At 31.4% G+C, this 21,791-nt stretch overlaps 1 protein-coding gene across 4 annotated transcripts in view; it reads left to right on the forward strand.

Annotated features, from left to right (window-relative positions):
• LOC129981755 (putative fatty acyl-CoA reductase CG5065) overlaps positions 1-21,791 on the forward strand; it is a 66,469-nt gene that overhangs the window by 6,024 nt on the left and 38,654 nt on the right. Inside the window, exon 1 of one of the 4 annotated variants that reach the window (XM_056092739.1) lies at positions 6,143-6,445. The exons of the other annotated variants lie outside the window; for them this stretch is intronic. The gene's annotated coding sequence lies outside the window, so the exon portion shown is untranslated. Of the gene's footprint in view, positions 1-6,142; positions 6,446-21,791 lie in introns of those variants that run through there. 4 annotated transcript variants of the gene reach the window in all.

The raw sequence follows: 21,791 nt of genomic DNA on the forward strand, positions 1-21,791 counted from the left end.
GTTATTCAGTAAAACTTATTTAATTCAAAAATGGATGAAAGTAGAAGGAATTTATATAATTAAAAAAAAATCCAGATATCCATAATTTTTTAAACCGAATTTCAGTAACGAAATGTTTTTTCATGCTCTTCCAGATGTAACTTATTTTTGAAAAGTCGAGTAGAATAGTAGAATCAGTCAGATGATTCAAATTTATGATTTATTAGATTAATGGTTTGTTTTCCCTTATGCAAGGGGCTTTTTTGGAGGGACTTCGGGTTCATGATCGAATGCTAAAGCCGACAGTTCACTTCCTAAGTTTCAATGTGATACGAATGTGAAACATCCTAGTTCTTCGTTGATCTTCAGTAGATTCTGAAAGATTTAAAAGATATAGTTTAGTTGGTTAGATTGACTTCCCATTTTGAAGCTATAGAAATACTACTTTGGGATAGATCGTGCAATTTCGAATCATGGTCAGATGACGAAGACGATACATTAGCCGTAAACTCCTCATTGAATTCCGCTTGCAGAAGGATGTTTGATCCTTGACGTATTAAATCGTGATTAAACGCGAAAAAGTCTGTAAACACACAACCGTGCTGTGAAGTCATACCTTGAATCTTCGGTTCTCTAGCGAAGCTAGGATTTTGTCATATTTGGATGCCTTAAAATTTGCTCAAATCTTATGAACAAACATATGATTTTCTTTGTAACATGAAATATATCTTTAAAAAAAATGGTTGAAAAATATTGGATATTGAGGAAGCAGTAAAATAATACCTTTTTTTTTTGGTCATTTATAGTGAATAATTTAATCTTCCTGCAAGTTATCCCCCTTTTTTTTTTTTTTTTTTGGTCTCAATAAAAATTTTCAGAACATATGATAAATCTTGTTTTGTGTGCAATTATTCAGTATTTACAATAGGTCCAATTCTAGATATTTTTATTTTATTTGATTATTTTAACTATCCTAGAGGAAACTAATCAAATATCTTCCATACACCATATTTCGAACCAAGTATTGATTAAACAAGCAACTTCTTTTTAGTCATTTCACGTGTGGCTTTTGTTTCGGTTTTCTAGATTTGGGTTTTTATAAATTTAAGGCACATGTTTTTACTTCCATTTCAAGTGGCACTGTTGGAATTTTAAAAGCTTTTTTAAATCATATAATTAAAATATGGATAATCTCTTTTGTGGAAAAATTGGGAATGGAGCGAATATGATTTAGAAATTTCCTGGCTTAAAAAATCATTGGAATACATTATTTGTTTCGTTCATAAAAATGTGTTGCCGATCTTCGCTGTTGAAAGTTTATTTCTATGAGTCAGAATAATTCAAATAGGAAAAAGACTGATGAAAAGCAAATTTTTCAAAATAACAGCAATTCGCTTTATTCATGTTATATTATATGCTTAGGTTCGTATTATGTACGACTTTTCGTTTTCCAATTTTTAATTTCAAAACTGAAATCTGCGTAGGAGTTTAAAACGAAAAATGATTTTTGTTTAGTTTTGTGTCTATCTGTATATGTGTGTGCATGCGTGCTCTTTAAATTTAATCAACTGCAGTTAAAAGCCAATATAAACCAAGGCTTTTATTTAATGATATGTTTCCCGTTTGGATAAATTCCAACGGTTAAAAAATAGTGTCGCAGTTTTTTTTTTTTTAACACTCGCATCGTTAAATGATCGGCGAAGTAGAGGCACTTATGGACATCCTTTGACCATTGCATAATCTACACATAATATCATTATTCTAATATTCTTAATAAATCTTTAAGGGGCAGATTTAGAACAAATTGCCATTTCTCACTATTTTAAAAATTTAAACTCATCAAAATCTGGAAGTCAATTTTTTTGTCTTATCTTTTTAGGTAAATATATAAATAAATGATGGAAAGTAGGCTTAATTCAGTAGTAAGCAAAATTACGTGAAAACCCAGTGTAAAGGATTTTAGAATAGGAGATATGAGTCGGTCATATCGCCAGCTTCCTAGTGAAAGTGAAATTGATTGATTGATATCCGGAAGATGGTTATTTCAATGATGGTGGGAAAAGCCTTTGTGAAAGTTGATATTGGTATGCTGTGTTTTCTTTCGTCGAGCAATTGCATATATTTTTTCATTTCGAATGATGTATGTTTATATGATAATTCAATTCGTCATTTGCTTGGTGGCAATGACGTGTTTTAAAATTATGTCGTCGCTTATAAAATGTTCTAAAATTGTATAGTCTCAGTTTTCCGGATTTGCAAATAAATAAAGGAACTAAATTTTTCGTAAACGATAATGAATATATATTTTTTGCACATCTGGAATAAACACATAGCCACAGTTTCATGCCGAATGTGAAAAAAAAAAAAAAAAAAATGATTGAAAAATTTTCCCTTTTTTTCCCTACCTTTTGTAAAATTAGGAAAATAAAGTTAAGTAATGCTGTTTGGTAAGCGACGATATGTTATTTACTTGGTTGTGGTGGTCGCAATTTATCCATAAACTGCTTCTTGTGTTAAGTGATTCCAGCCAATTGTACTATGTAGGAAAATAGGCTCAGTTCAGCACTACATAACTGAATGTGTCGCACTGAAAAGAAATTAGAGGAAAACTCATTATGGATAGTAATTTTAATACAATATTACAATAACCTGGAAATTTAAAAATTAAAAAAAAATGATGGAAAATATTTCTAGCTTTTTACGACATTTCGAAGATTCTTTAAACTTTTGTTGGCCGTTGTTTTCTTACGCGAAAGTTGGATAGTTAATGAGCCTACAGCCAGCCACAATAATTCCTGTTTATGCGGCTTAGTAACGGAGTGACTGGCTGTAATTTAATAAATAATTATAAAATAAGTCCAATGTACTAATCTTTAGGGAGTTAAAAGTTACAGAATTTTGTTATTTAGCCGAGTGCCATACATCCTACTCATTTCTGCAGGATTTTCATATAAATCTTTACCTTTTGTAATTCTTGTCCTTTGTAACCTACTTTCGATATTTAATCAAATATTAAATTCGGTTGCTCAGAGTACGAATCTTTCCGACTTGTTTGTATATTTTTACTGTCATAAAATGATTCATTTTGAACTTCATTTCACGATTGAAGTTCAGAATAAATGGTATTACTATGAAAATATAACTATGAAAGATTAGAATAGTATTGCGATTAATGTTTTGACTTTTCTCTTGATATATCAGCTAGTTGAACATAAATTTTAAATCTTGCATTCAGCCATTATTTTCTAAGCCCAAAGACCGAAGTGATGTTTATTGGATTATTTATTTGGTTAAGCGTCAGGAACAGTTCTACGAATGGCGGCATAAAATGAATTTATGGTCAAAATTTATTGCATCTCCTTTTAATCTTCTTTGCAGTGAAAGATCTTTTATCTAATTAATGGACTAAAAACGGTGATTACAAAGAGGGAATTTCTACCATGGAAATAAGAAAGTCACACTATGCAATGATAGGTGACTAGGGAACTTGCGGAGCTTTATTTAATGATTTTTTATCTCTCAAATATATTGAATAATAATGGCATTGGGAAAGACGCATTATCATTTTGCTGTAAAGTCTGAGTGATTCCTCCGCAATTTTTGTTTCTTTTGATTTTTTCTGTAAAGGAACCTGCTCCGTCATGGTAATCTGTCAAATGATCACCTAGCGCCAATTCTCTGATCTGATCGACAATGTTGAGAATAAGATGAAGTGGAGGGTTTTCCAGAGCTTGACAAACTCACTTCGATTCACTCAATTTTATTCGATTCATTTTTGTTTTTGCTAAGCAGTTATTTATAAAGACACTTCGCAATATTTCTGTCGCTTGAATTGCTTTGTGCAAATAAATTTTAATGCATATTCCTTATTCAGTTACAATCGCCTTTTTGGAAAATTGACCTTCATATCTCTTTGTAAACAAATTGATTTTCGGACGATAAAACGAAATTAATTCTTGATTGTTACCAAGTTTTTATGAAAGTTGTAAAAATGTTTGTTAAAATATTGAAGATCGTATCTACTATTGATGTATTTTAAATGAAGCATTCCAAATACTTTTTGATCACTGCAGTAGTTCGAAATTCCCATTCCAAGCTAATTAAATTTTAAGTTTGGACAGGATTCTTCTATACTCAAATTTAAAACATGCATGGAAACCATTAAAAGGACATTAGTATAGTACTACTCTCTTTTACTAGATCTGTATAAGGAATTTATTCAGAATAATAAGCAAGATAAAAAGTTGCCATATGCGCTTGCATCGGTCATTTCACCGGTTCATTTGAAAGCAACAGATTTTAAAATGATTATAGATTTTTATTTTTCAAATTTGTGACTCCAATTCGGTGTTTAAAGTGAATTACCTTTTGATTGAAATAATTTAAAAAGCAGCCTATATTGATGTGCCGACAGTCATGATTCAGCAATTGCATTTAAAATAATTATCTTATTTAAGCTGAGTTTGATATGCCAAACGATAAATATGCCAAACGAAAGATGATGATAGAAGAATCCGAGTAGATCCTAAAACGCTACAGCATTCCTATTATATATATCCCTTATTGTTTGCAAGTTATGTTGGATAAAGTGCACGATACCAGTCAGGAAAAAGTCATAATTTACAATATTTCTGATAGACCTACACGTAAAATAAACACATATTTTGAGGAGAAAAAAAAAAAAACTTATAAAATGACGCCATTTTGATGATATACCTGGATTTAAAGCTGAGCTTCAAGCTCCGAAACTCCGGCGAAATGCAAAATATTGTCGTCAAAATCTTTAATGTTAAATACAATATGTACTTTTTTTAGCTGCAATGCATTCAATTTACCAAAGAACTTGCACATTTCATTAGCTTTCGAATGAGTATACAATAAACCATATCAGTGACCTAGTGCAGGAGAAATTGTCATTCGTTTGCAATACTGAAATTGACTGTCTTAGAAATAAACATTCATCGGAAAAGCCCTCAAATGAAAGGATAGCTTATAAATCAAGTGAATGCAAATCCGCCAATGTTGAACTCTTTCCGGTATGGTGATGTCAGCCAATTGGTTCCGTTATGTATTTATAACTGAATAAAACTTAGTTTTAGCATTTCCATTCTTGATCTAACTCAGGGATTCCCAAACTATTTTGGTCGTGGAACCCCAAAATTTGTTGCGAATGATCGCGGAACCCTGAATATTTTTTTATCTGATATTTTAATATCTGATATTAAATGAAACAAGTATTATTTTGGTATTTCAGATTTTATTGAATTAAATAAAACTAAAAAAAACAACAATTCATCATAGAAATAATTAATAAAAATACAAAACATAAACTAAAATAAATGGAAAATCTTTAATGTGAAGAATGCACCTGCTTCTTTGATTCCATGATTCTCTTAAAATTGGGTGTTAGGTTTGATAACTGAACTCGCATATCTGGTGCGGCATCAAGTTTGTTACGGTATTTGGTTTTTATCGCAACATTTTTTGAAAACCTAGGTTCACACAAATAAGTGGTTGCAAACGGCAGTGTAATTTGAATAGCCTCTTTTGCTAAATTTGGATATTCATCGAATACATCTGACCAGAATATTGTTAATGAAACTGTTCTAAATTTGGCTTCATTGTGTATCCGAACTCAATTCAATCAAATTTTCATAATCCATGGAATGAAATCCTTTTTGGTTTTTCCTTTATTTTAAAAGGATTTTGTACCTAGTGATTATCTTGATTCTCTAGGTTTGGAAAATAACTACTGAGTGATTGCTGTAAACTGGACAAATATGTTTTTATACCATCACGGATTTCCATATCTAAATCTACTTCAGATTCTTCGAGAAAATCACTAAGCGTCTGGAAACACTCAGAAGTTATTTTGCTCCACAGCTGAAATCCAATATTGTGTTTTCCTTGAAAAGGCAACCAATTTATCTTTTGTTTGCAATATGTTGACTTGTTTTCTTTGCAAACATATTTCGTTCAATTTTCCAAATATATTAGAAAGGTATGCATGTGTAGATAGCCAAGCCATATTATTTAATCTGTCTGATAATTCAAATTTATGATCAATAAAATAAGCCACCAGTTCCTTTTGCAATTGAAATATTCGCACAAGCATTTTACCATGCAATAACCATCTAACTTCCGTATGAAGAAGTAAAGTGGTGTGAAGACTACCCATATCTTCGCACATGGCTTTGAAAATACGTGATTGCAATGGTTTACTTTTGATAAAATTAATCTTTCCTGTTTCGTCTAGAACAGGTTTAAATGTCGACGAAATCCTTTTTGTTACTAATGCATATCTGTAAAGAATGCAGTCAGTACTGTTACAGGTTTTTTTTTTGCAACATTATTAATGCGTACTACAGAACCACTCACTTTTCCTGTCATTGCTTTTGCTCCATCGCTGCAAACAAACCGCATCTGGGGCCTCCTCGTCACCAGTACAAGTAAATCCAAACGACAGGTAAGTAGTATCATATTTACGTCTTTTCGTTGATACCACCTTCCAAAATTTTAAAATGAGGCTGTAGCTGCACGGAACTAGAAATCGATGTCATTGCGGGTTCCAGAATGCCTGTATCTGTAGATTCCGCGATTTCTGCATTTCTACTAACAACGTCAGTTATCTTTAGCGACCCATTTTCTAACCAACGATCCATTATAAGGGCAATTTTTGTGTTTTAGATATTACGGTATTTCTTTTGATATTGAAACGTTGTTTACGGTCTGAATTACAGTTACCGTTAATAATAAAAGGGCACAATAGCATTAGCGCAAATGGATGGTTAACCGACTTTATTTATAAACAAACTAGCCCTCCTACCAGTCTTTCGGTGTATTCTTCCGTATTTCCATGTATTTCTACTGGAAATGGTGTGAAAAGGCTCCGTTTTTGTTTAGTTTTTTTCAATAATCCAGTTTTTTATTTTTTTACACATTACTTTAATTTTTTTTTATTTTTTATTTAATTGATGTCATTTAAGAATATGCAATGCAGGCATGTCAGTGATTATGATGAAAACAAATAGAAACGTGCTTTGCATGGATCAACTGGTGCGGTCATAAGAAGCCAAGGGACATAGACAATCAACAAAGTAGTAACCTGGAAAAGAAGTTTGGAATATGCCACTATGGCCGTCTATTGGTAGGATCGAAAGTTTGATCCCGGTTAAACATCCATACAACGGTATATTGCAAAAAAAAAAAAAAAAAAAAAAAAAAAAAACATACATTTTGGAGGTCGATTGTAAACTTTCCGAGGAAAATGTGAATATATTAAACACATTCTTATATTTTTTAATCAAAGAAAAATTGGCACGCGAAACCCCTAAATTTTTTCGTTGAACCCACATTGGGAACCACTGATCTAACTAAAGCTGTACAGTTAGACAGAAAATTAAAATAAGGAAGCTACAATAACCTCCATCCAAGGGTTTTTTTTTTTTTTTTTGATTGACGATTTTAGCGATATATTGCTAATGAAAGATTAAATATCTTCTGAATATAATGTGTATTAAATTCTTGGACAGAACATCCGCTTTTATCGTATACTTTTTTTTTTTTTTACTTACTTTTACTTACTTTACTTTACTTTTTTTACTTTCTCGTATAATGGAGCGAAAATATTGTAATCGTCAAAGAAATTCGAACTTGAGATTTTGATGAATCTCCACGTTTTAGACCTATCTGAGTTTGAAAAACACATTTTTGGAAAAGTGTCCATCTGTCTGTGACAAAAATAACTCAAAAACACTTTGAGCTAGACGGATGAAATTGACTACGCGGCCTTTACACCAAATTTGTATATTTCTATTATATTTTGAGCAAAATTTGTTCTGAGAAAGTGTCTGTCCTGCTGTTCACATATAAATTAACACAACTACAAAATGAAGAGAGCTAGATAGATAAAATTCGGTACACAGAATTATCATTTGCAGTGTAGATACCTGTCAAATTTTGAGCCAAATCCAACCTGGAGTTTATCATCTGTCGATCTGTACTTTTAGAAACATGTAAACGCGATAATTCACAACGCAACGACTCAAATATATCAAATTTGGTATGGGATTTTGTGACTACAAGTATTTTGTGTTAAGTTTTTGTTTCAGTCGGCTGGGAAAAATACGTTTGAAATCAAATTCAATTTTCGAATATTTTTAATGGCATGCCAAGGATTAATCACCGAAAATGTCGCCAAGGATGACAAGATATTCAGTAAAAATGCCAATTTCATGCCAAAGGTGACTATTTCGTAACGGTTGTCCGCCAATGCCATGCAAGCCAATTTCTGGGATAATACTTTTATTAGAGAGTATGTGAGAAAGTTTTTGGAAGACCACTCCAGCTGATTGTAATTATTTGTCTATCTGTGAACAAGAATTAGAAAATCCTCTGAGATAGACGAAGTTTGATATTTGGTCTTTAACACAAATTTGTAGATTTCTGTCAAATTTTGAATGAAATTTATACAGTGAGATGTCTGCCTGTTTGAATATGTTAATTCAATAACTATAAAACAAAGGGAGCTAAACGGATTTGGTACATAGATGTGTAATCTAAAATATGGACATTTGTAATTAAATCTGTCTAGGGGTTCTGCCGGTTTATTCTTTCATAAGTCTGTAAATGCTATGACCTTGATTTCAAACGGGCAGGGACAAAAAAAAAAAAAAAACAAAAAAAAAAAAACGAAATATGCATTTGGTTTTTGGGTACTTGTGTATTAACTTCATGCCTCCTAGCATTTAATCGTCGATAATCGCACACTAATGAGTTTTTCTTAATTATTGTTAACCATTGGCATGTCGTTAATAACGCGTAAATTCATTAATGTGAGTAAGTACTACTTCCGCTGATTTTTATCTTGATAATGTTTATAGGCATATTATCTTTAAATTGCGATTTGCATGAAAAAAATGTGTAAATAAAATTCGCACCTACAGTTACTAAATTTGGCAGATAATTATTTCTTGGATAATAGGTAGCCGCTAAGAAAAAGTTTTTGTAAATTTTTATTATTAAAAAAATGATTGAAAATTAGACTTTTTTTTTCCCTCAATGAACTTCGGAGCATATCATTGCGCAGATAACCATTTTTACACCACTTTCAAAATTAAAGAACTCACTGATATTAATTTTATTTTCATATGATTTTTCTCTCTAATTTTATTGAATTAAAAAATGTAAGCATTTATTACTACAAAATCTGTACTGTTTTAGTTTAGATACTTGTTTAGCATTTGTACATATGCTTATTGCAATGATAGTAAATTCTTTTTTTTTTTTTTTCTTTTTTTTTGTGTGCATATATAATTTTTAAAAGTATTATGAAGATGGATGAATCAATTCTTAAACATATATTATAATATTTTAGTCTAGAAGTACGAATCTTCTTCATTTTAATAAATGTAATTCTAAAGATAGCTATTAATGATAAGGAGAAGGGGAAAAAATTCGTCGACCCCTGACATAGATGATATGTAACCAAATGTTCTTAATTTGCACCAATAACAATGTTTAAAGTATCTTTGTCTTTCGGCAATGTAATCCTTTGCATTCAACTTGCTTATATATAACTTCTACGCAGAAAATTACTCTTAAACAAAATACACTCCCCCCTCCCTTTAATTCTGAATGCCACTTAAAAATAAATTCAAAAGAAATAGGATTTATTTATTTCCTTATGGAATTACCTAGCTAGGGGTAAAAATATTTTCACCTTTCTATTTATTTTATTTATTTAATAAAAATATTTATATTTTTTGTAATCGTATTGTATATATTTTTATTTAAAATGTGCCTTTCTGTATTTTTTTTTTTTTGTGTGTCTCGTAGAACATTTTGTATTTGCTTTGTAGCCATTAAATGCCGTTAAACCTTGCATGTAGCTGTTAAATTGTTTTTTCGTATAACGCGTAATCAAATAATGCAGCTTTAGTATATGGATCTCTGTAACAATTTACATTAATATTTAAATTTTCAATATCACTTTCTTTATTAAATAACTATGATGGGAAGATTTTCTTACAATTAACATTCACTCTTCCGGTTCAGATTTTTAATGAACCTGTTAAGAGACGTTCCGGTTCCAAGAACGGGCGTAGGCCGACTAATGAATGGGTAATCTATCGTCTGAGTTGTCTGGAATCTGATTAAGAGGCTCGATATTTCACCTACATTCTCCACCTTCAAGGTCTGGAATTATCACCGAAGATGTTGTCCGGTTTCCGTTTCTTGCGCGAAGATAAAAGACGTTACTCAACAATGGGAAATCCTGCTTACCTCCCTCCCTCCTTGCCACCCTCCATCCACTCACTCGCGCACCGAGATTAGAATGGAAGGAATGACACTATTTCAAGGCATTTTTCAGACAATGCTTCCTTGAATGATTGTTTTGAGTGTTTACACATACTTGTTGTAAGAAACTATAGTTGCACGTCATTATTTTTTTTTTTTCGTTCTTGGCAGTTATACAGTTTTTAGTTCTTTATATATTTAAAGTACAAATAGTGATGGTTATTTTTAGTTGAATTCCATATTTATATAATGTGGATGAAGTTGATAAGGAAGTCATCGGCGTACTTCCCTGCAAGTGGCGAATGCATGCAAAGAAAACACTTTTACAGAGTTTGCAGACGTAACCTAGTACAGATGAAATGTTTATAGAATAACCACTTTTTTTTCTAGAATTTGAGGGTACCTTGGCATAGATTAGCCAAAAGTCCAAGAACGGAAGATAAATAAAACAGAAGAACAATATTTGGAATGTATTGAGGTGTGAGGATTTTATTGATTATTATTGATTTATCGCTATTGTGTTTGTCATGTACTTTTTTATAGTTCGAAGGGTTCCTGTCACTCTCTTTGAAGAATATTATGAAACAACTCGAAATTGATATAAATTATATTTTATTTGTATTTAATAGCATATTGTTTATATTCAGGGCTGTAAGCTTTTTCAACTAGTATTCATGTAAATTGTAAAAAAATATCCTTGAATCATTATTAATCTTTCCTTGCTTTGTTTCTTGTCCGCCGATTAGTGAAAATATCTTCATTAATAAAAAGATGTACACTTTTGCATGATAAATATGTCTCGTATAATCGATTTATTTGTTGCTCTAAACCAGGGCATCTGACCAAATAACTTGTCATATGACCCAAATGAAGACAATGAAGTGAATAATTTTGGGTGATTTGTAATCATCATGTCTTCTGTAATGACCGCCTCGGCTTTTTTAATGTTCTGTTACTTATTTATGGCTTAATTTTTAAAGGTTGATACTAATCAGTGTTATAGAAATTTGAATTACTTTCACCGAAAGTTATTTTCTACTTGAAATTTCTATTTTGAAATATTATCATATCATATTCAAAAGAAACATTCCTAATTCCCAGAATATCATTCATTCCATCAGAGAATAATGCGCCATTTAGGTTTAAAAGAAAGGGGGGAAAACCCATGTACATTTGGCATTTTTGATGGCCACTAAGACTTTTACTAATACTGGGACTCATTGTGTGAAGTGTGTTTAGTGAAGTTGTTCCAGGGGTCATTTGGACAACAGATGTACAGTTGTGTTCATAGAGAAGTTCTATGAACATTCATATAATCTATGAGGTAGATTTAGTATGTAATTTATATTTTTACCTGTGATTATTAATTTTTTAAATGTCTATAATTTTTATAATGAATTCTAAGAGACATCGATATATTGATTAATTACTTAGTTGGAAGCATGTTGTAAGTCTGGAAAGCAGGTTTACATTCTTCTCGTACAGCGTTTAAAATGTTTTTAGATTAGCTTCATTTGTCTTCATAATATTTTCATTAAACAAAAATGACCTTTTTTAGCTCAAAAATTTGATTCTATGTTGATGAAAGTGACGACTTCGAAAGGATATCAGTTTAGGTTTTTTTTATTGTTTCTCAAAACTGACTTTTTTTTATAATTGTGCTGTCACGCAAGTTCTTTATTATTAAATCTAAATTTGTTTAATGAACTCTCTTTAAATAAATTTTGAAACTCTTATCTCCTTTATTTTGCACTTTCATATTTTTCTTTGCCAATTTCAAGTCCTCTTCTAAATACTTACAAAAATTAAGAAAAGGAACATTTTGAAATAAAAAATACTTTATTCAGTTCCGATTTGAATTAAGGAATTATAAACTAATGAATTAAGTTCAACCATTATAATTATTTTACAATAACTGTGCTAGGACGCAGCTTCCACATTGTAACGAGCGAAGCGAGTAAATCCTAGAGGATTGTGATGCAATCCTCCGGGATTTGGCGAGCGTTAATAGGATTCTGAGCAGCTCCGTAGTATTGAATAAAACGATTAATTTTATTTTTGATTAAAAAAAAGGGAAGATGAACCCATCAAGGCAATCAAATTTTGAATAATTTTAATGTACAGTATTTTCATAAAATTGATTTTTCAGCTTTTTATTAAGAAAAATATGACTGATTCCGACTTGCACCTGACTTAAGTTTGAAATTTTAATATACAGTGGCTCAAAAAATTGAGAGTACAACTTACTCTTACTTGATAAATCCGACTTTCAATGCAAATAACACATTAACGGGAAGTGCAAACTTGTTTTTATTTTTACACATAACAAATGGTTTAATTTAGAGCAAACATAAAGAAAAATCAACAAAAAATTTCTAAATTGAAAAGTTTCAGAAGCATTTTAAATAAACATACACAGAATTTTGCCTCAAAAAATTGAGAATACACCAATGAAATTTTTGCAATATCACGCATAGAAACAAAGTATCACTATTAAATTGCATGTCTTTTGGCTCTTATAATGGTCTTTAAACGTCATGGTACCGATTCGACCCATTTTTGGTGGTATCTGAAGATATTTTACCCCATTCTTCTTGCACCACTTGTTTTAAATGGGTTTTGTTTCTAATTTTGTATTTTTGAACCACTTTTTCGAGTATGACCCGCAAATATTCAATGGCATTGATGTCGGGGTACTGTGGTGGTGTGTGTAACTGTTGCTTACAATGAAAAAGACATCATATTTTGACGTTACGTGCATTCTGTTTTGGGTCGTTGTCCTGCTGGAAAATGGAATTTCCATCTAAACCCAAATTTTTAACACTTTCCTTTAGATTGCTGCTACCATATGGTTCATCCAACTTGTTGCAGAAACTTTTCAAATCATAGGCAGAAGTGTAAGTGCTGAAACTGTGCTAAATGCCATTAAACAAGCTGGATATAAAAGTAGCATTGTTAGAGAGAAACCGTTCATCAGCTTGCAAATTTAGAAAAAGCAATTGAAGTTTGCAAAAACTCATCAATTGAAGACCAATAACCTTTGGAAGAAATCTATATTTAGCAATGAAAGAAACCTCAACATTTTTGACAGTGACAACCATCTTACTGTATGGAGAAAGCCTAATACTGCTTTGTATCCAAAAAATTTACGTCCTACAGTTAAACACGATGGTGATTCCATGGTGATTTGAGGTTATATGGCTTCATCCGGGGTAGGAAATTTAATTTTTATAGATGGCATTATAAATGATACGGTTTACTTGGATATACTTCGCAGCAATCTAAAGGAAAGTGCTAAAAATTTGGGTTTAGATGGAAATTTCATTTTCCAGTAAGACAACGACCCAAAACAGAGTACACGTAACTTCAAAATATGGTGTCTTTTTCATTGTAAATAGCAGTTACACACACCACCACAGTACCCCGACATCAATACTATTGAAATATTCGTGGGCCATATTCGAAAAAGGGGTTCAAAAACACAAAATTAGAAACAAAACCCATTTAAAACAAGTGGTGCAAGAAGAATGGGGTAAAATATCTTTAAATACCACCAAAAATGGGTCGAATCGGTACCATGACGTTTAGAGGCCATTATAAGAGCCAAAAGACATGCAATTTAATAGTGACACTTTATTTCTATGCGTGATATTGCAAAAATTTCATTGGTGTATTCTCAATTTTTTGAGGCAAAATTCTGTGTATGTTTATTTAAAATGCTTCTGAAAATATTCAATTTAGAAATTTTTCGTTGATTTTTCTTTATTTTTACTCTAAATTAAACCATTTGTTATGTGTAAAAATAAAATCATGTTTGCATTTCCCGTTAATGTGTTATTTATATTGAAAGTCGGATTTATGAAGTAAAAGTAAGGTGTACTCTCAATTTTTTGAGCCACTGTATATAAAGTTGGGTCTTTCGAAATGGATTCGAATGAAATGGATTCAATCGTCGCATTAATCCTCATCAAATATTGGTATTTGCTTTTATATGATAAAATTTTTCTCTCTGCTGTAATATATAGTATGTTTAAATTGGTATGGTATAAAACTATTATTTACGAATATAATTTAATAAAATTTAAAATGTTTTGTTTTTTGATTATAAACATTCTATTTTGGATGCTCTTATTCTCGATCAGAAAAGATTGCTATGATGGAGTGTGTGTGTGTTTAGAAAATTTAAAAGATTGAGAACTCTTGTATCAGAAATCGCTTTTTAGACTCGACGTATTGAATCTTCCCTTCCCGACGTTATGTACATTGGTCGGAAGATTCTCTGTGGCCTTCTGGCTGAGGCCATCACAGAATTTCTGCCTTTCCTTTGTGGTTGGCGCGTGATTTTTCCCGCGTTAAGTGCCGACGTAAAGTTCATTTTTAAGTTATCGTACTCCAAACTGGCTCGTATAAGTCGTCACACCCATTGATAGATCGTCGGCCGATAAAAATGACTGTTTATCGTTGATTGGTCTTCACTCTGATGATTTCTGATGCTGTAATGAAAGCTGAGTTATTGACATTGCTTCCTTTCCCACCTCCTGTTGCTCTTTATCCTTCTGATATGCATATGTCCTCATTTTCTTCATCTGCGATATTGAGCATTTCAGGGCATTCTGGAATGTATAATCAATAACAGTTCTATCTGATATCGTTGGTTCAGAGTATTCCAAAATTCACCAGAGTTAAAAAATTGATACACAATTATTTAACTATCAAATGTTGCAATGTTCTTTTTTTTTTTTTTTTTTTTTTTTTTGTGTGTGTGTGTGTGTGTGTGTGTGTGTCTGTGTGTGCCATAATTATCACGCGAATTAATTTTGTAATATGCAATAATATTTAAAATAAGGATTGAAATTCACGAAACTTTTATAGCATTCTAAACCTTGCTAAATTTAGAAACTGGTTCATTATTGATTTGTACTGCAGTCAAAATTTTCTACAGCAGCGCAATAAACAATCAATAAAATTTTCAATAAAAGACGAACAATAAAATTTTCGGTAAAAGACGCAGTTTTTATTCTGTTTGCTATTGCGGCAATTATTCGCTGATTGATTTGATTTATTAGATTAAAATTCCTCTTCGAAGTAATTTGTGGTTAATCAGAGGAACCCACTAATTTTGAATAGTGGTCAAAATTATTCAGATAACGAGGATGCCTTCTGAGCCAGTATTTCCGCACTAAATTTCTGCATTTTAATTTGTAACAGCAGGGAGAGATTTGATGCGGATCTTTGAAATCATTTCACAGACCGCTTCTCGCATTTCAGAAATTGTGGTGGTCACCAGAGCATCGTGGTCTTAGAATAGTCTTGATGACTTCATTCTGTGTCTTCTTCAATTTACAGCGAGAAAAAGTTCCTTGTTAAAGAAAATTTTTATATCCTATCACAGCTTTACCAGGAAATAAGCGACTCGCCTGGTTGCGAAATTTAATCTTCCAAGGTCTTCGTGCTTTTTCTCTCCATGTATGAATTAAACCACATAGAAATGCTTTTTCTGCTTTTAATTTTTTTTTAAATATCGCATTAAAAGTTATGCTTGATTCAATTGTTTAATTCATTTATATTTAACTGAAATTATTTCTCGAAAATTGACCTTTAAAGTATAAACCTTAAATGTAGGATGTCTTTGTGTGACGATCACTCAAGTATAAAGGAAGTTCTACTTGCTGGAGTTGAAATCGTCTCTTTTGATGCACCAAGATTTTTTTTTTGTTGTGGTTATTCATCTCTTGAGTGGAATGTGGAAATGGCGCATTCTTTTCCGCCTCATGCAATTAAAATAAGCTACGAAAGCTCACTTTACTTCACCCCACCCATTTGAACTAGAGAGTTTCTTGATTTAGAGTGGGCGGTAGAAGAGAATGATTACCCAAGACCTGGTGGAACTTAGAAAAAAGTATTGTTTGTCAAACTGCCTTGCAGATAAAATTTGTGATGTAGAATATATATGATATATATTCCTGGAATCATCACTATTGGTTAATCCAGGAATAATTAAAAATTAGAATACAGTACACTCTCGAATATCGGGTTCGCAACTATTCGGTTTAGTTTTCTTTTATCGTAATTAAATGAGGAAGGCAAGGCGTTGCATTGGCAACATTGCCAAGGAATTGGAAAAGGGCGTCTGTTACGATCTTCTTACGTGTTGTGTGCAAAATACTAGTTGTGACATGAAAAGAGCAGCGTTCTGCTCGTTGTTCATATTTTCATCCGTGTGTAACGGACCTCGATTGTTGCCGCTGCTCAATACATACAGTATTCAAAAACTAAAAATTGTAAGTTTTGACTCTTATCTCTTAGGGTTACCTTTTCACATCTGTAATCATTTATCGTTTGAGTCAATTTTCATAAGAATTAGGTCTACGATTTACGTTAATGTTTTGTTTGTTTCGTGCATTTAAGTTAAGCATTACAGAATTTATGTTAAAATGTATGCAGTTTATATCCTTTAACTTACTTTTTCTCTAATAAATTCTTGAAACCTGCAGTGCAGTATATAAATATATATAAACTATCGGTACAGATACTCCTCTCCATCAGGGGACTACTCTACTCTGCTACGCAGAGTAGAGCCAGTTCCACTTCAACCACCTCACACCAAAGAACATAGCAAGCCCATGGCATTCATGTAAAGCCAAGTCACTTTACCTCAACTTCTCGCCACTACAGGAGATAGCTTCTCTGGAAGCGGGATCTCCATTAACCACCACCATTCATTCGGTACAGATACTTCTATTTTAACTCGGCATGTTACCGGTAACGGCTTCTATGATTCAACTGCGACTGCGTTCACATTCTATGTGGCTTGAGATAAATGGAGGATTTAGTATTAAATGAAGGGGACTACTCTACTCTGCTACGCAGAGTAGAGCCAGTTCCACTTCAACCACCTCGCACCAAAGAACATAGCAAGCCCATGGCATTCATGTAAAGCCAAGTCACTTTACCTCAACTTCTCGCCACTACAGGAGATAGCTTCTCTGGAAGCGGGCTCTCCATTAACCACCACCATTCATTCGGTACAGATACTTCTATTTTAACTCGGCATGTTACCGGTAACGGCTTCTATGATTCAACTGCGACTGCGTTCACATTCTATGTGGCTTGAGATAAATGGAGGATTTAGTATTAAATAAGTGAGAAAATACGTATTATAACAGTGAGTTTTGGTATAAAAACCTTGCCTTCTAGTATTGGTGGTCAAAGAAATGAGTTCACAGAACTTCGGCCTATCCGGCTTTCTTATCCGGTCTGCCTTTCCACCACATTAGGCCGGATACGCCAAATACATTTTGGAATCCATTGCGCATTGTGTTGGATTAAAATGGTGTAAAGAACACTCATACAGCAACAGATAGATTTTAGATATTTGTAATAGTTTTGTTGGTCGTATAAACGAATGGTAGTTATTAAACTAAAAGAGTTTTGTTAACTCTGAGGTGAAGTTTTATAGAGCTAACCACAATGCAAGTAGAGCGCGACTTTGAGTTCGCTGACTAGCATTCGACCTCAGATAGGCGAGTGCATTTGTCGAGGAATAAAGTGTGAAACGGCGAAATAACGTTCTCGCAGTAAATAACGTTCTTGCAGATTGTGTTGAAATCGGCGTGTATTTTTTGCTTACTTCTGTTTATTCATATATGTAATCGCATATTATGAAAGAGCAAAACGCAGCTAGGTCTGGCTAACATTGATTCATGTTATCTGTTAAATTATCGCAGTAGACTAAACTGTTAACGTCCTTCTTTAGAAGTTGTTAACAATTCCCTTGCAACAATTCAGCATGGAAATTATTTCTATCAAAAGTTCAGCATGGAAATTATTTCTATCAAAAGACAACATGGTCATGCTAAAAAGGTTCAACATTTTGATAAATTTAACACAGGAAAATATTATTTGCTTATGGGTGTGGTTTAATAAAAGATTTTTCATCTTGAATGAGATTTTGATTATCTTGAAAAAGGGAAAAAATTGGCTTACTATTCTTGATTTTAAAAATAATAATTCATAATTGTACGAAAGCGAAGCAAATCTATGGCTTTAAATGTATTAAGATCTCTCAAATAAAAGCAAACGACCTAAAGTAACATTCTTTTGTTAGAGAGGCATCATAAAGCTGAAAGAAGTTTATTGGACAAAGATATATTTTTTTTTTCTCTTTTGAAAAAAAAAAAAAAAAAAAACATCTATTAATAGTTATCAGAAATGACAAAGTGGAAAAGATAGTATATTTAAATGTATTCCTCTCTCTTTTACAAGTTTTTTTTTTTTTTTGTTTCGGTTAATGTAGGTTCACCTAACATGCATTTTTGATATCAAACAACCTTGTTAACAACGAGAGTATCTATATTGTGTTTATGTATTTGCTTTCAAATTTTCTTAATAATGAATTAAGTTACAATTTAATTTAATTTTACATAGTTACAATTTAATTTTGAATTTCTATATTTTTAATTATTTTCTCCATTAAGAATAAATTCATTAAAAATTTCAGAAAAAAAAAATTATATTCTTTTACTTCTAAAAGGCTGGTGTTAGTAGTTTTTCTCGTTCGATTTTTAAGGGTCCACAAATTTCAACAAAATAAGATATAATGAAGAGAATTGGATTGTTTTAATTGAGTTTTATAAATAAAAAAAAACCATTTTCTTAATGAATTAGCATAAAAAAGGGGGGTGGGAGGGAGAGAAAAATAAATGTAAACATTTATAACATTGCTTATCTATCAGAAGTACAGGAACAAATTTTTTACATTACAGGTTAAAGACATTAAATATTTTGCGCAATCAATGTTCAATAGTTTGTGTGGTTGCTGCTTAACGTGATAAATCATTCACACTATATCTTATCCATATGATTACGGAATCTTGAACTTTACGTTTCTTTTTAATATGATAATAATCAATGTGAATGAATGCCTATCAAAAAACTAAATAATTTTAAATTTTTCTTTTTATGTTTTATTTATGCATAATTTTTTTATGGCTTACTTTTCTTGTTTTGTAATTTTTTAAAAAATGCTGTTTAAATTCTAATTTTTACTTTAAGTTGCTTTTATCTGTAAAAAATTATATTTTGTTTGTACAAAGGGCCTAAATTTCGGAGATACATAAACTCCCAGTTAACTTTTGCTTTAAAATTATACAAATGACTGTTTTTTTTAATACCTGTTAAATACTTTATTTTAGTTGTTTAACAAAAACGGGATATTTTAACATATTGAATTCGCCCAACAATTTTAGACTTTTGGCGATTTTTTTTTTAATATTTTGCAAATAGATATATAGTTTATTTTAAATTAAAAAGTGTAGCTTTCTGGAAATTTAATTAATGTTAATCATTTTATGCATTCTACATTCATAAGAAAGCATAATTTTGCTATTCTTAACCGATTCTATACTATTTCATGAAATGACCCACAACTGATCACGATTAGTGATTGCATTTCAAGCGTCGCCTATTTCTTATAAATCAGTCAGTGTGTGTTAAATTATGTCAATGTAGTCGCATTGACTTTTAGATACAATTTTTTAAAATTATATTTGACGCTGGATCTTGAGAGCGAATCATATTAGTAATATATTGTAACCATCTGTCCACACACTTTTCTTACAAATTTTGTAATTACTTTGACGCATTTAATATGGCTAAAGTATGGCCGGGAGAATTTTAAAGAATTTTTATCTTGCGTAACTGACGAAATAGTTTATCATTGAAGCGGTACATAGTTTACATTTTAGCCATTCTTACAGTTCAATGCTGTCCATAGTATCAGAATTCAAGGGAATCTAAAAGTTGTTACAAATTGGGGATTTGGAGTCCTTGCTTTTAATATTCTCTTGATTTCTTGTCTCTCATCCACTATCGTGTCAATAAAATGTTCTTTGGGTAACTGAAGAACGCATTTCAATCGCAGGATCGATGTTCCTCTTTGTTATCGGGCTAAATCTTGTTGTTAGAACAACCTTCAAAATATATTTAAGGGTTATTTCATAGATTGATATCTCTTAATGTTGGGCGACAGAAATATAATGTCAGACATATGTTTATAACTATCTTGAGTTCGAGTTTAGATCTTGTTTCTGAAATTAGAAACTGTTACACATATATCAGCACAAATCAGCTTCAGGAATTCTTACAGCCAGGTTTGGAGTGCATTGTTCTGTTTGAATTGTTCGGATACTATTTGGAAGACAATTTTGGTTTTTACAAAGTTCAGTTTTATATGCTTTGATTGCATTTAATTGCTTCGGAATTTACTATAGGTATTTTCTCCAATTCTCTATAGAAAACTGGCTCATCTATCCGAAGTATTCACATTAATGTCTGAATTGTTGACTCGTTGAAGTCAATGAACCTCAGCAATGGGCGTTGAAGGTAACTTCTTTGTTGCGGATGACAACACAATTTTTCTACCCTGCGTTTGTTGCTGTGCTTATGAAGATCAATCGCTTCCAATTCATTGAAATCAATATCTTTTTTTTTTATTGCAGTTACATCAGTTGTATTTGATAGTTTTACTCCGACTCCTCTCACCAGTGTGATTCAACCAACACATCGCTCACCAGTCTCATTTTATTTTGGCTTCCCGAAAGATAACATTGCCTTTTCTATCATCATGGCATATTCCCATTTTTACTGTGAGACGTCCATTTCTTATCGACAGACTGTCTTTTAATAAAATGCTGTATGTTAGTAGAATTCTAATTTTTCACGAAAGTGCGAAAATTTTAGCATTAGTGCTCGAACTTAAAATGTTAAGTTTAATAAATTAAATAAATGCTTAAATAATTTTTTTGTTATCAGACTATTAAAATGAAACATTTAGTTCTTATTAAAACTAAGAAAATTGTCTGCAGATTTTTAAATTAAAATTTGTCTGTCATTTTTTTTTTCTTTCAGATTGTAGGCTGCTTGCGCGAACTGAAAATTCAATTCATAATTTTTTACTTAACATTCAACCCTATTAGAATCCAATATTTCAAGAAATCTTTTTTTTTTTTTTTTTTTTGCTGATTCCTAGTTTCCAACTTTAAATTTAGTTCTACATAATTATGAATAAGAATATATGTATCGTAAAAAAAAAAAAAAAAAAAAAAAAAGCCTTTTTCGATTAAAAAAAAATCAATGGATTTGAACTGCAGTATTCAAAATCGAAACATAAATCATTCAAAATTGTGTATCATTATAAAGTATGAATATTATATATTGTAGTAAATTGGGAATAATAAATACGTAATAGCAAATATTAAGATTTATTATTGACTAGCTGTCTATGGTGACCAGTTGGTTCGTCGGGATTAATTATCGCTAAAATGTTCAGTTTTATGTAATTTGTAATTTCACTTTTTTAAAATGTAACTTGGTAACTGAACTAACTTTAAATGTAACTTAATTTTTTCTTCAGCAAAATATTTTTAAGTTTTAAATTTTGATTCATATTTTCATGCTGTAATAGAAATTTTAAACCATTCTATTCATTGCATTACGTATATCTCTAATTTTCT

The sequence above is a fragment of the Argiope bruennichi genome, chromosome 8 (assembly GCF_947563725.1).
Source record: "Argiope bruennichi chromosome 8, qqArgBrue1.1, whole genome shotgun sequence".
NCBI lineage: Eukaryota > Metazoa > Arthropoda > Arachnida > Araneae > Araneidae > Argiope > Argiope bruennichi.